General features: G+C 45.4%; 1 protein-coding gene, 1 long non-coding RNA gene and 1 other non-coding gene across 9 annotated transcripts in view; all 3 read left to right on the forward strand.

The window, feature by feature from the left end:
* PDE8A (phosphodiesterase 8A) overlaps window positions 1-1268 on the forward strand; it is a 141602-nt gene extending 140334 nt beyond the window's left edge. For all 5 annotated transcript variants that reach the window (XM_071568127.1, XM_071568128.1, XM_071568124.1 and 2 more), the window contains one exon: window positions 50-1268. The gene's annotated coding sequence lies outside the window, so the exon portion shown is untranslated. The remainder of the gene's footprint in view (window positions 1-49) is intronic.
* Window positions 1269-8856: 7588 nt separating this feature from the next.
* LOC139678126 (uncharacterized) lies at window positions 8857-12546 on the forward strand. Of its 3 annotated transcripts, none has more exons than XR_011698960.1 (4): window positions 8857-8936; window positions 9233-9323; window positions 10274-10458; window positions 11423-12546. It is a non-coding gene; the product is annotated as an uncharacterized lncRNA (long non-coding RNA). The 3 variants fall into 3 exon arrangements; XR_011698961.1 differs by having other exon boundaries at window positions 8862-8969; XR_011698959.1 differs by having other exon boundaries at window positions 8862-9323.
* On the forward strand, window positions 9984-10114 carry LOC139678280 (small Cajal body-specific RNA 15). Its single transcript, XR_011699008.1, has one exon. It is a non-coding gene; the product is annotated as a small Cajal body-specific RNA 15 (non-coding RNA).
* Window positions 12547-12815: the final 269 nt, after the last annotated feature.

Consider the following 12815-nt stretch of genomic DNA (forward strand, 5'->3'; position numbering starts at 1 on the left):
CAGGTTCACTTTTATTCATGTGAATTCAGATTTTTTTTGGTCTCTGCAGTATTACACTAAGGCTAGCCATGCACTGGGGGAACTTTCAAATTCAAGAGAACACAAGGTCAGCAGTTGACTTCCACAAACTCCCATGTGTGGACTCCGATGAAATAAGCCTACCAAGTGGAACTACACTGGATTGCTGCAATACTTGTACTGAAGAGGGTTTGTCAGTGAACATACTTTTGTGATATCTTCATACCAGCATGTGAAGCTGGAAGACCTTGAAGAATCCTCATGAAAAGGACATTCACTAGAAGATTATCTATTACTAGAGTCTCACAGCTTTTATGAGAAAGCTACATGCTTTTTATAAGCACTTAAGACAGTTACGTAGAACAATCAGACATTTAAAATGCAACTGTCTATGAAAGAATTTTTGATCTATGAAAATAGATGTACTGTATTTTTTCACATCACAGAAGGTGCAATCATTCACTTCTGAGCACTACTGAAAGTGAGTTCTCCTTAAGAAATTTAGTAGCAAATGTAAAAAATAACACAAGAATTTTTGAGGTTGATCGTTAGCATCTATGATTAAAATGTTATGTTTTATTTATTTTGTTAGATGTTCAATATTTTCTATGAATTTATAAATACTTAAAAGCCAAAGCCAACTTTAGATGCATTATAAATTTACATGATTCATACTCATTAATATACATTTAATTGATGTACAGACCTTTTATTTTCATAATGCAAATACAAAATACTATACAATGATACATTTTTATTGCACTGTAAGGATAGATGTGTATGTTTAAATATTGTCTGATTTATGTTAATTAAAATAAGTTTTATTGAAAAGGCCTCACTTGAGGATAGTAGAATAAACATGAACTGTATACTGTCTGAGCACCAGAACTGCAGTAGTTCACAAACAGTGACCACCTAATCTTCTCTTGGCTACAAAAATAATAATATGTTGGAACTCTTTGTTTTCTCCCATGAAATTTTATGACTGAATTCCCTGTTAAAGTCTGCCTTATTTTATTAAGTATTTCTAGAAAGCATTCCACAGCATATATGAAGAGGTGATACTAAGCATCTAATGAATTTCAACATTTTATAGCCTATGTATTTTCCTCTGCCATGAAAGAAAAAGAACATAAAACCAACAACAAAAACCTTTAACTCAAGAAGTTTGTAAAGGCTGTGTACCTTCACAATTTGAATGAAACCTTCATAGCAACTACCAGAAAATAATAAAATGTATATTTTAAGAAGTGTCAAGTCCTACCCATTTAATTTGAAATGCATATTTACTTTGTAGTTTTCAGACTATCAAACATATGAAATTCTTTTAAAAATAACTAAGATACTTGTTGTCTGGGGAAGGGAGGACTTGAGGGGGTTGGACTGGCATAAAGGTGATGAAAGGTGGTATATGGCTGTCAAGCCCCTGTATTTGTTGCCTGCCCTTGGCAAGCCCATCAAACCCTTGTGTGCCCCTGGACAAGTCTCTTCGCTGCTACAAGCAGTGCCACGCTGTGTTCCACTCAAGGACCCAAAGAGTATCCTGTTAGCCTTCCAGGCAGGCAGAAGGCACTCCAAAGGGACTGAAAGAATTGCTGACTATTGTCACTGCAGAGGCAATTGACTGTAGAGACATTTTGAACTGTTCCTGAAGAAACACAAGCAGGGGAGAGATGGATGATGGAGCAGTTCAGGGACTGCAGCAGTGGAGCCTTAAAGCAGGTAAGAAAGGAAGAGGTGACCTCTCCAGGTGTTACCAGCTCCTGTGTTTCTCCTTCCTCTCCAAGCCAGTGAGACTGATAGGCCACCACCATTTGTTCATGTTAGTGTCAAGCCTTTCTGTCAGTGCTGCCCTTTCCCTGCATCTGTGCTCTCCTCTCCTACACAGAATTAATATTTTCCTGGCAATATTACACTGTTTCCCTATACAGGCACCTATTGTAATCAGCTGTAGTTTGCTACCTGGTATTAATCTCTTCCGTTCCTTGCAGGCTTCTATGCTAAATTCAGGGGAAAGCTACACCACCATCCCCATTAGTGGGAAACTGCATCACACCATCAGTATCATCCACTTGTCTGCTGCAATGAGGATGGGAGAGGAAGTATAACAGCATGTGGGTCCAGAGACTGCAGGTAAAAATCATAGACTCACAGAATCACTTAGGTTGGAAAAGACCTTTAAGATTATGGAGTCCAACCATTAACCCAGCACTGCCTAGACCACCACTAAGCCATGTCTTCAAGCACCACAGCTACATGTCCTTCAAATACCTCCAGGGATGGTGACTCCACCACTTCCCTGGGCAGCCTGTTCCAATGCTTGACAAACCTTTCCACGAAGAAATTTTTCCTAATATCCAATCTAAACCTCCCCTGGTGCAACTTGAGACCACTTCTTCTTGTCCTATCAGTTGTTTCTTGGGAGAAGAGACCCAGGTCCACTGGGTCACTTTCCAGCCACTCTGCCCCCAGTCTGTAGCACTGCAGGGGGTTGTTGTGACCCAAAGACAGGACCCAGCACTTGGCCTTGTTGAACCTCATACGTCTGGCCTCGGTCCATCAATCCAGCCTGTCCAAATCCCTCTGCAGAGCCTTCCTACTCTCCAGCAGATGGACACTCCCACCCAACTTAATGTCATCTGTGGATAACTGAGGATGCACTTGATTCTCTTGTCTGTATCATCAATAAAGATATTAAAGAGAATTGGCCAGAAAAAGTATTTCTTCATAAGCATAGTTAATATGTGGGTTATATTAATGAATGGTAAAAGCAGTTAATTTAATCTGCCATAAAAATGCTTGATGCATCATCATTGAAAAGATGTGATCAATACAATGAATTCCCTGAAACTCAAACAGCATCTTTATTGCGACTACTTGGAGTGTAGAGCTGTGTTAATCAACCTTCTGTATCAGCCAGATTTATGTCCATATTGGTGTACAATAATTTCACTTAACATAAAACACTGATTTGCAGTCACTGACTGCAGCTGTGTTCATTCTCCTGTCCATCTAAATTTGCCAAAGAGAGATTATAATTAAAGTCTGGAACCATGATGCCTGATCCTCACCTAAGATCTCCTCCCACTGAGCTTCTTCTCTCTACAAGCTACACCTCTGAAGCTGCCTGTCCAGTGTGAGGCTGTGCCCATTCCTGGGGGCGACTCCAGGCTGCTGCCCATGCAGCAAGAATGGCCTTGCTGTGGAGCAGGAATAGCTCTAATGTGATATTCATGGCTCTAGTACCCAGGTGTCTTTGGATGCTGCTGCAAATTCTTCGGCCATTCCAGATCCCCTTCCTTTATTCTCCAAGATTACATAGCAACATCACATGCCTTGTGCTCGGAACCCTTTCCAGTTTAGTATCACTTCCCATGCTTTTAATGATGGAGCTTTGCTGGAGACAGTACCTGTGGCTTTACTGATGGTCCTTCACCATGGAAGGGAGAACACTGAAATAAACTGGGTGTGATTGAAGCTGTTCTCAATTTTAGTCAGGCTGGCAGTCTTATGCAGTGTCTGCACTTTCCATTTGTCCCTGTTTTAATGCTAATACAAGAGTAAATTCCAATGTAGACATGACGGAGAGGTCCTCCATGCACCCCCGGGGTTTTAATCTTAAAGCTTTGTGTTTAAAAACTGAATAAGGTTCAGCAATCCAGCATTAAATTACCCATTTGGAATGACTGGATCAATTTTCCATGCTGCATACTTTCTATCAGGTAATACTGCTGCTAAACCTGGGCATCACTGTAATTGCTTCCAGGTGAGTCTGAACTATTATGATCTGGTAACACAAGTGTTGGTTTCTCAGCAAATTGGCCTAGACTAATATCTTGTTCCCTTGCAAATAATTCTGAGTAATAATTGCTTATTCTGACAAAAGGAGAAACCAGACAGGTGGTGTGAACAGCTACCTTGTCACAGGTCTGGAGGTGGCTTTCATACTTCAGTTTTTCCCAGTGGTTATATATAAATTAAAAATCACTTGAAATTGAATTAATGCCTTTTTTTTTCTTGCTATGCTTTTTGCTGTGGGTGTCTCTGCTTGTCTCAGTGGAGACATCATTGATAAGACACTTATGAAAATGTCTCTTGAACATAAAGGAATTGAAGCAATGACAAAGCCATTCCTAAATAAAAGACAAGAAAGGATAATAAATATCTAATAATCCCTTATAGGATGCTCAGAAACAGCACAGGAGAACAGTAGTCAGTTGTGCCTTTCTGTGAGACCAGAAGGGTTTGAGCCACAACACTGTGGAGCACTTTGAAATGAAGTCTTAGAGCTATTCACAAGCTTCAAAACAAATAATCTCTCTGCTGCTCTGTGACATTATGCCTCCAAGGTACAGTGGTCCCAGGGGTCCTCGTTAAATGATAGCAGGATGGAGTGCATTTCTTTCTGACATGATGTTTGGATGCAGAAAATGAGCTTTTAAATTGCTGCCCTGTCCCTGTGCAGCCTGTACTGCTGGTTCAGAACAAAGGGGAGGTCCAGGTGCCTCAGCAATTTTTAGTTCTGCTGGAGCTATGGCTCTGTGGGCAAAGAACTTCTGTGGTTTAACTCCACCAAATGCTTTCTCTCTTTGCCTGCTTTGAAGGTTACTATGGCAAAATGTCTCATGTTTTCCTTTCTTCCCCTTGTTTAACATCTTTAAGAATCTCCTCCCACACTTCCCACACAAACCTCAGCAGACTCAGCTTTGCAAGCTCTGCAAAGCCATGCACTAGCATCCTCTTTAACAAGCAAGACAACTGAGTTAGAAAAGGCCAGAGGACCCAGAGCTGCTTAAAAAATGGCTTTGAGGCTTCCAAACACCTTTCAAGTCCTGGACGTTCAAGCCCTGACAGTGGTTTAACAGTAAGTGTTAGGCCAGGAAACAGTCTTCTGGTCTTCTGATGTTCCACTTTTTCCCTTCTCAGCTTCCATTTTGCTTCTGATCCCATTTGCTAGGCATCTTTCCCTTAACTTCCACTGGCTGAGCTCCTACCCCAAACACACAGCCATAAGTCTGGGACTAAACCTTGCCTTTCAAACTCTTACTGCTTACAACTTTTACTACAAGAAAATATTTTTTTTTTGTGATTCAAGTTAAGTGAGCCTAGAAAAATACCCTGTAATGGCTGAAAGTCTTACACTGGTATCCACAGGCAGAAGGAGAATACAAACATAGTTAACTGAAACAGCTTGTGAGCACTGCATTGCTACTGGGGCAGTGGGGATATGTGTACAAGGTCTTTTGTACTGTTCTCCCACATAAAAACTGAAGTTCAGGAGTGTTCTCAGGCACCTCTGCCTTTGAGGTTAGAAGACACAAGCAGCTGTGCACACTTGTTGAAATTGGAATCTCTCTTTTCTTGGTTTGCTTGCTCCCCCACTCGAGTGTCAAGAGTCATTGCTAAAGCTAAAACTAAGCATAGTTCAGCCCATGGTAATTAACAGAAGTTCCTTCATCCTTTTTATCATATATGTTTCTCTTGAGGCAGTGAAATAGCACAGTGATGCACACAGTCTTAGAGAGGAAGTGAGAAAGGTGATCGAGATGAAAGAAGAAATTTAGCCAGTGTGTCATTATTCAAGTGAGAAGCTGCTCCTGTCTGTATTTAATATTCCAAAGGGGTATTTGATGTAAATCCTTCCACAGGATTCATTACATCAGCTCCTAGCTTACCCTGAGCATGCTGAGTGCCAAGTTCAGCATGCAGCATGTTTTATAACACAGAATGACATCAGTTCCTGGGGAGGAGGTACGGCTTTGTCTTCAGCCTAAAGATGAAATGGAATATGTTAATGTGATTCCTTGGGTATTTGCAGTGTGAAATATATGAGGAATATTACTTTGTACCTCCAGCTAGAACTGTCCCTTTTTTGCCTAAAAAAAAAGGTTACTTGGTTTGTAGTACTTTTTTTTACAAAAAATTAAATTATTCCTTTACAGATCCCCAAGAGCTTTACAAGCAGATCCATGGAGCCCTTTCATAGATGGGTGAAACAAGCTGCAGGGAAGCACAATGGGCTGTCGGCATCCACCCCATGGCAAACCCTGGCCTGGTCCTGGGGGATGCCAGGCTGCTGCCCAGAGCTCTGGGCTGTCCAGAACGTGGGAAGAGAAATGGAGAAAGCGGGTGCTTTCATAAGGGTTTGTCACTGCTGCTTTTCAGAGATGTTGGTCAGAGCTCCTGAGATGCCAGAGCTCCGTCCTCCCTGCCGGCTGTGTCCTGACCTCACTTGGGAGCGTGGGAGTGCCGGATGCCACCAGCGTGGGACCCTTCGCCTGTCCCCGGTGGGTGGTGCCGGCTGTGTCAGACACTGCTCACCATAAGTAACACAGAGAGCAGAGATACAGCGTGAATGGGAATGCCCAAGGAACAGGCAAGATGCCATCCCACTGGGACTGGGCTGGGAACGGCACTTGTCACATCAGACACGGCTTTTGGGGATAATGGGCGAGAAAGACTCCTATTGCATGAATAGACAGTTTTCAGGACATTGTGGGAGCAGAATTAAATGCTCCTCACCTTACAACCAAGCCCTAAAAGCGAGCAGCCTCTCCCAGTCCCGAAAATCTGTGCTGGCACACATGGTGCCAATGTGCTGTCCCCTGTTATGATAGATTTCTTACAAGCCAAGGTCAGAAAGCAGAATGTTTTAGTTGCTCTATCATGCCAGGAACAAAAAGAAAAAAAAAAGAGAGAAGAAAAAATCCAAAACCTCTTGTTTTAAAATACGCTGTTTTAAATAAACAAACATTCTTTAAACCATAGCAGAGTACATACCTAACAATATTTGTTAAATAAATATCAGTGACATGTTTAAGTCTGGCTCAGTATGTATTAACAAAGTGGTATTTGTGTTGCTTTTGTTGTAACGAGTCAATAGTGTTTCTAGAAGGTGGTTTAAAAAAAGAGGGGGTTGGGGGTTTTTCCCCATCTGCCCACCAGTAGATTCAAGTTTCACTTAGAAGTAAAAATCTTTCCCAACATATTGATTTTGGCGAACTTATACTTACTTCTTAGTTCTGGTCATAACCTGCCTCTTGGGTGCTATTTTTTTATTTTTCACCCAGGGATCCACCTCTTAGATAATTTTTGCTTTCTGAAGGAAGTCTGTGATAAGACTGGTTGCAAATACACGATCACATTATTATAGTCTGTACCTGAAACACCACAATATTTGTATTTTTGACTGTCTATTCTTTGACCTTTTGGTTTATGTAACTCTTTTAAGAGCCAGTTATTATCTCTCAGGTTAGTGCACTGCCAGAGGAACGAAAAGCAAGAGAACAGGCTGTAACAATGATGATGCTGAATCTGAAATTCTCCACCAGAAACAAAGGTTTCTTTTACTGCCTGACAGGCTGTGAGGAAGTTGGACTCCTTCTTAAGTGTCCTTTTCCTGTATGTGTCAAGTCATCTCTCTGGGCATGTTCAGAAATTTTAGGCATAGGAAATCACCACTGTAGACTATGTGTTTCCATGTACGGGAAGCAACTTGTGAGGTTTTCTCCCTGTCTTTGTGGGGTGCTGAAGAAGAAAGGTTGTTCCCTGTGGTAACTGAGGGAAATAAACACAGTTCAGAGATCAGGCTTGAGCTCCCCCAAAGTCAGGCCAATGAAGTCCTGGTGAGGCTCTGCAGGCAAAAATGACTATTAGGCTTTTGTCTGTGTGCCATGGCGTCACAGGTCGATATTATGACTTCTTTTTCTTCTTTAAAGCTTTCATATCAGAGGAATCAAAGCCCCCCTAACTCCCCTTCCCAAGCTGCCTCCAGTTAATAATAGTACACACAGTAGTTAGCCCAGGTTTGAAAGAGCTTTGATGAGATACTGCTCTTTGATAAACCATTGCAAGGGCAGGAGGCAAAGTATTTACTCTGCTTGGAAGAGGCGTCTGATGAACAATTTGCTTTTCTTTTGCTGAGGCCAAGCAGAGCTTTGTTACCTCCAGAATATGGACACTGGAGAGATGGTTTATGGCTACTGCTCTTTAACTTTGTCTGTTTCTTTGCCTTTTGCAAGAATAAAAAGTTGTGGAAGAAGCCCAGCAGCCTCCCAGGTTCCCTTCCAATGGCTGTTTTTCCTGCCCTCAGCTGTCCTGGGAGGCCCTGAAGAATCAGGAGTGCAATGAAACCCGGGAGTGCAGCTGGCCCAGAGGAGAGAGTGAGCTGCAGATTCATCACCAGCTGAGCCCTCCTCACCCTGCACAGCGACAGAAAGGGCCGAACATGCACACCCGGCTTTGGGCTGGGCAGGCTGATCGTGGGACAACCTGTAAGACATGGAAAGATTTATCTGAGGATACTTAGGCTCTCCCAAAGCCTGTGTATGTATGGCCAAACTTCGCGAACGAAGATTTGGGAAGGGCTTTCCCCACGTGGGGGTGGGCCCTTCCAGCCTGCGCAGTGAATCTTTTAAGGTGAGGCACAGCGTGCGCAGAACTTGCCCCACCGTTTAAGTCCCAAGGTCCATCTGTCACGGCCGAGCGAGCTTGGACGGTGACAGTGAAGTCCTCAGGACTGTCTACACCACCCGGTACTAACCGGGGCTCACCTGCTGAGCATCCGAGATCTGACGGGATCGGATGGCAGGGAGGCATTTAACTGCCCGGTACGGTCTCCACTGAGACTCGAACTCACGACCTTGTGATCAGAGTCCGGAGTGCTCACCATTACGAGCCATGCTAATTGCTGCGTTGGTACCGCCAGTCCGGGCGGAGGAGGGCCCGAGCGGGCACAGAGGTCGGAACCGAGGGCAACGCGAGGGGTTTCAACCCGCCCGGCGCAGGAAGGGAGGGAGGGAGGAAAGGCAGACCCGCCCGCCGTTAGGGCGAAGGACCCAGGAGACAGCGCCGGCCCCGCCCCGACACAGCCCCCGCCCCGCGCGCAGCGGCGCTGGGGGAAATGGCGGCGGCACGAGGTGAGGCGGTGGGGCGAGCCCGGCCCTGCTCCGGTGAGTGGCTCCTCTGCCCTGCCCGCCGGGAGATCAGGTGCCCGAGGGCGGCCGACGGAGCTCCAGCACGGTCTCTCGCCCGCGCTCGCTCGCAGGGCACGTGAAGGCCGCGGGGAGCGAGGGCCGCCCGCGGGGGAGCAGGCACTGCCAGGGGAGCTGGCTGGGTCCCCGTCTGTGTGCGGCAGGAGCGGGTCCCGGTGCGGTGGCGCCGCCGAGGCCCGGCCTGCCCGCGGCCGTCCACATAATCCGTGTGTCGTTCTCAGGACCGGCCGCCGTGATGCGCATCCCGCGTGGACGCCAGGCCGAGGCCGGTGAAGGGGCGCTGCCGCCCGCAGCCCCATGCCCCGGGTACAGGTAAGCGCTGCCCGCCCGGACACGGCCAGGGCAGCGCCCACGGCAGCGTGGGCCGTCCTGCCCATGGTTTCGGTTTTGTGGAGCAGCCCGAGACCTCGCTTGTGGCTGCCTTTCTGGGGCTGCTTAAGCCACAGGGCTCCTTCTGTAGAAACCCACTTTTATTGAGCTCCAGCTGTGGGATGAGCACCCTTTTGGCAGAGGGTGCAGCCCCTTACAGCCTTTTTATGAAGCAGTTCAGATCTTAGTATTGCTTATATCAGAGCAAGTAAAACTTAAAAGTAAGCTAGGCCAGGACAGCTGAGTTCCAGTGTATACTGGCAACTGAGTACACCAGCATAAACTCAAGGGAGAGAAAATTCAACAAAAATACAGTGTTATATCTGGGTCTGGCCCAGGACTGTGCAGTGCAGTCCAGGTGCTGAGCTGACCAGGAAGCAGAGCCTCACCTTTGCGTGGTCCCTGACAGCTTTGCTGTGCACTGCTAATGAGTAATACTAGTTCCTGTCGGGAAACAGTGGTGGGCAGTTTAAAAAACACAGCAGAGTTTGAGGACAGGAGTAGGGAATTGCCTTCCTCGCTGAGTGGTTAGGCTCTGCAGTCTCCTTTAGGAGAGCGCAGTCAATTCCTGAGACTTTCCAGGAGCTTTTTATGGAGATTCATCTGGAGGACTAAGAAAGTGGAGCCAGTTGCATTATATTGACTTCACTGATACTATCCTCCTAAATTAAATGGTGGAAGAACAAGGCCTGCCTGTGAGATAAAGTCAGGACCTACTTCATCTACCTACAAGGTTTTAATGGCAGAGAGAGGGAGCAAGTTAAGTCATGTGTTTCTGTAGAAAATGGTGGGTGTGCTTGATTTGAATCAAACACACTATATTTCAGGGCTGTTGTCTTTCCTCTTGTTTTTGTGCTTTTGATGTTGTATTATGTGTGTGTTTTTGCTTTTAGGTCCATGGATCGTTTTGTCCCCAGCTCCAGCACTGGGTGAGGAAGGGACACTGGATGTGCCAAAGGATTATGGTAACCAGTTTGAAAACTGTCCTCAGCCATAGAAAGTTGATATAAACTGAGAACCGGCTCGGCCTGGTGAACGGGCTTCACGTGATGCCCTCCAGTGGCAACAACGTGTACAGGTATTTGAAATCACAGGGAATAGAAGGGAATTGAAAAAAGTGGTTCCTTTGGCCCACCATGAAGGGGTTTGGGCAGCCCTGGCAAAGTCCCCAGTTAGCTGCTGGGTGAGGCATGGTTGGGAGTATTCTGTCCTTGAGCAGGTCCTGCTGTTGCAAGCTGTGCAGGAATGAATGGATCACTTCTGCACATCAGGGCAGCCTGTGGGGTTCAGGTGGCCAATACTACAGCTTTAAACATGAGCTCATGTTTTGCTCTGTGCCAGTAACTCTGTGCACATAGTAACAAAGAACAAGAAGAAAAAGACTCTACAGGTACCACGAAAAATGCATCTTGCAGCATATAATGTCAGAGACAAGGACAACTAGTTTAAGTGACTGTTGCCTTTCCACATGATCCAGTTCAGCCAGAGCTTCTGTAGATGGGCCAGAGATAAGAACTGATTCTGCCTCATCTAAAATATCTGTCAGTGTGTAGACATAGCTCTCAGACTGACAGCTCAACCCAGCTCTCCAAGTTGAGTGCTGTACCCAGGATTCCAGACACATTTGGTGTTAGCCTGCTCCAGGGCACCCTGCTGAACCTTTTAATGTCCTTTGGGGCATCTCAGTAGAAAGCTCCCCTTTTACTGTCAAATATAGCATCCAATTCTGTGGAGGGTTTGGCCTCACAGGCTGAGAGGATGTGCTCTTCCCTCTCTCATGGGCTTACACAGATGAGGTTGATGTGAATTTCAGCTTGGGTGTAATCAACTGTAGAGGTTATTCACAGCAAAAGCTGGTTTTTAAAAATTCAGGTTGTTTTGTTTCCTTTGCTGTGTAAATATTTAAATGAAAGTGTTGAGATTCCTAAGGGAGGAGAAGCTTGTTATCAGGTGAAGCTTTTACTAAACAGAAACATGCAAACTTGTTTCCCTTCCTGTTTTTAACCTAGTAGACAATCATTGCTTATTTGTTCTTTTTTCAGATAGTTCTGTTGCTATCCTGTACCACGCCTGGCAGTGACCATGGAGTCATTCTGCTAAGCAGGCTAGTCAGCCATCAGGCCTGCATTCTCCAACAGATTCATCAAGATGGAGCTGTTTAGTGCTTGTAGAGTCCCACTGCAGGGGTGTCCTTGCACAGTCCTGGAGACTCCCAGTTCATTCCACCAATTGAAAAGTATTTCATATTGGGGTTTAGGTGAAAGACTAATCCTGGTGCCAGGATACAGCTTTGGTTTAAACACCTGAGGTGAAAGCTGGTTATGGGGAGCAAAATGGTGAGTTCACTGGCTGCCTTTCTGCCTTAAAGGCACTCTTTGGAGGTTCAGACATCCATCCTCACACCTCTGCTGTGATAGCTGCCTGTTACACTCCTTCAGGTATCTACTTGAAGAGTGTGGCTCTCAATTTCTGGCAGATAAAGATAAAATGTTGCGGTGGCTGGTGCGTTTTTAAGCAAAGAATGGTGCTTTCTTACCAGTTCATTCCCCAGCACAGGAGCTGCTGTTCCCTGGTATGGCTGTGCCAGCGTCACGTGGGTGCACGTGGCCACCTCCTGCCCTCTGCACTGGCAGTGGTAGCTGGCGGAGTCACCTGTTTCTGGTAAACACAAGTTGCTTTGTTCACTGCCAGACATAGCAACTGCAAGTCTCTGGCCTGCTTACAGAAGGTCTGACAAAGTGACCAACCCTTTCTGCCCTCGAAATCGCTCAGTTCCTGGTAGGCTAAGAAATGACCCTTTACTTGCATAGCTCATTGTTGCTAAATCAATCTTCTTTTGAGGCTCACTAAACAAATATCCAAGAGCAGGTGGTGCTAATCGCTGCTGTAGTGATGTATTCTAGTCCTGTTCTTATGTTTTCTTGAAGGCCTGTTTCGGGAAGACTTTTTTTAAGCTATTCGGGGAAGAATAAACAAGCTTTTGACTTACGGTTCTATGTCAAATCTCTTTGGTTTTGCCAGTGGCATTTATATACAGAGACCCTTTACATTGTAGAGGTCCCTGCCTATTGTAGAGGCCCCTGCCTGATCCTGGCTATCCCTTAGAATGGAAAGTTGAATCAGTGACTTTTGTAATGAATGTACAATAAATCTGTGGAAAAGCTTCTCTGTTAAATTACTTGACTGATTTCTGGTAGTTTTGACATACACAGATAAGGCTGCTTAGAGCTGGCCAAGTCTGCACCTGTCTAGGTTGTCTGGTGTCTGAAAATAAAGCCCAAACAAGGACATCTCAGCTGAGTGCTTGGTCAGAGGCCTTCCAGCCCCACTGGACACCAAAAGCTTCAAAGGCACAGTATTGGGTTGAGAATTCTTCAGTGCTGAGGGGAGAACAAATCTATGAGCGTGGAGGAAGGATACACCCAAGTGGAGGTG

This window comes from Pithys albifrons, chromosome 13 (genome assembly GCF_047495875.1).
Source record: "Pithys albifrons albifrons isolate INPA30051 chromosome 13, PitAlb_v1, whole genome shotgun sequence".
Classification (NCBI taxonomy): domain Eukaryota; kingdom Metazoa; phylum Chordata; class Aves; order Passeriformes; family Thamnophilidae; genus Pithys; species Pithys albifrons.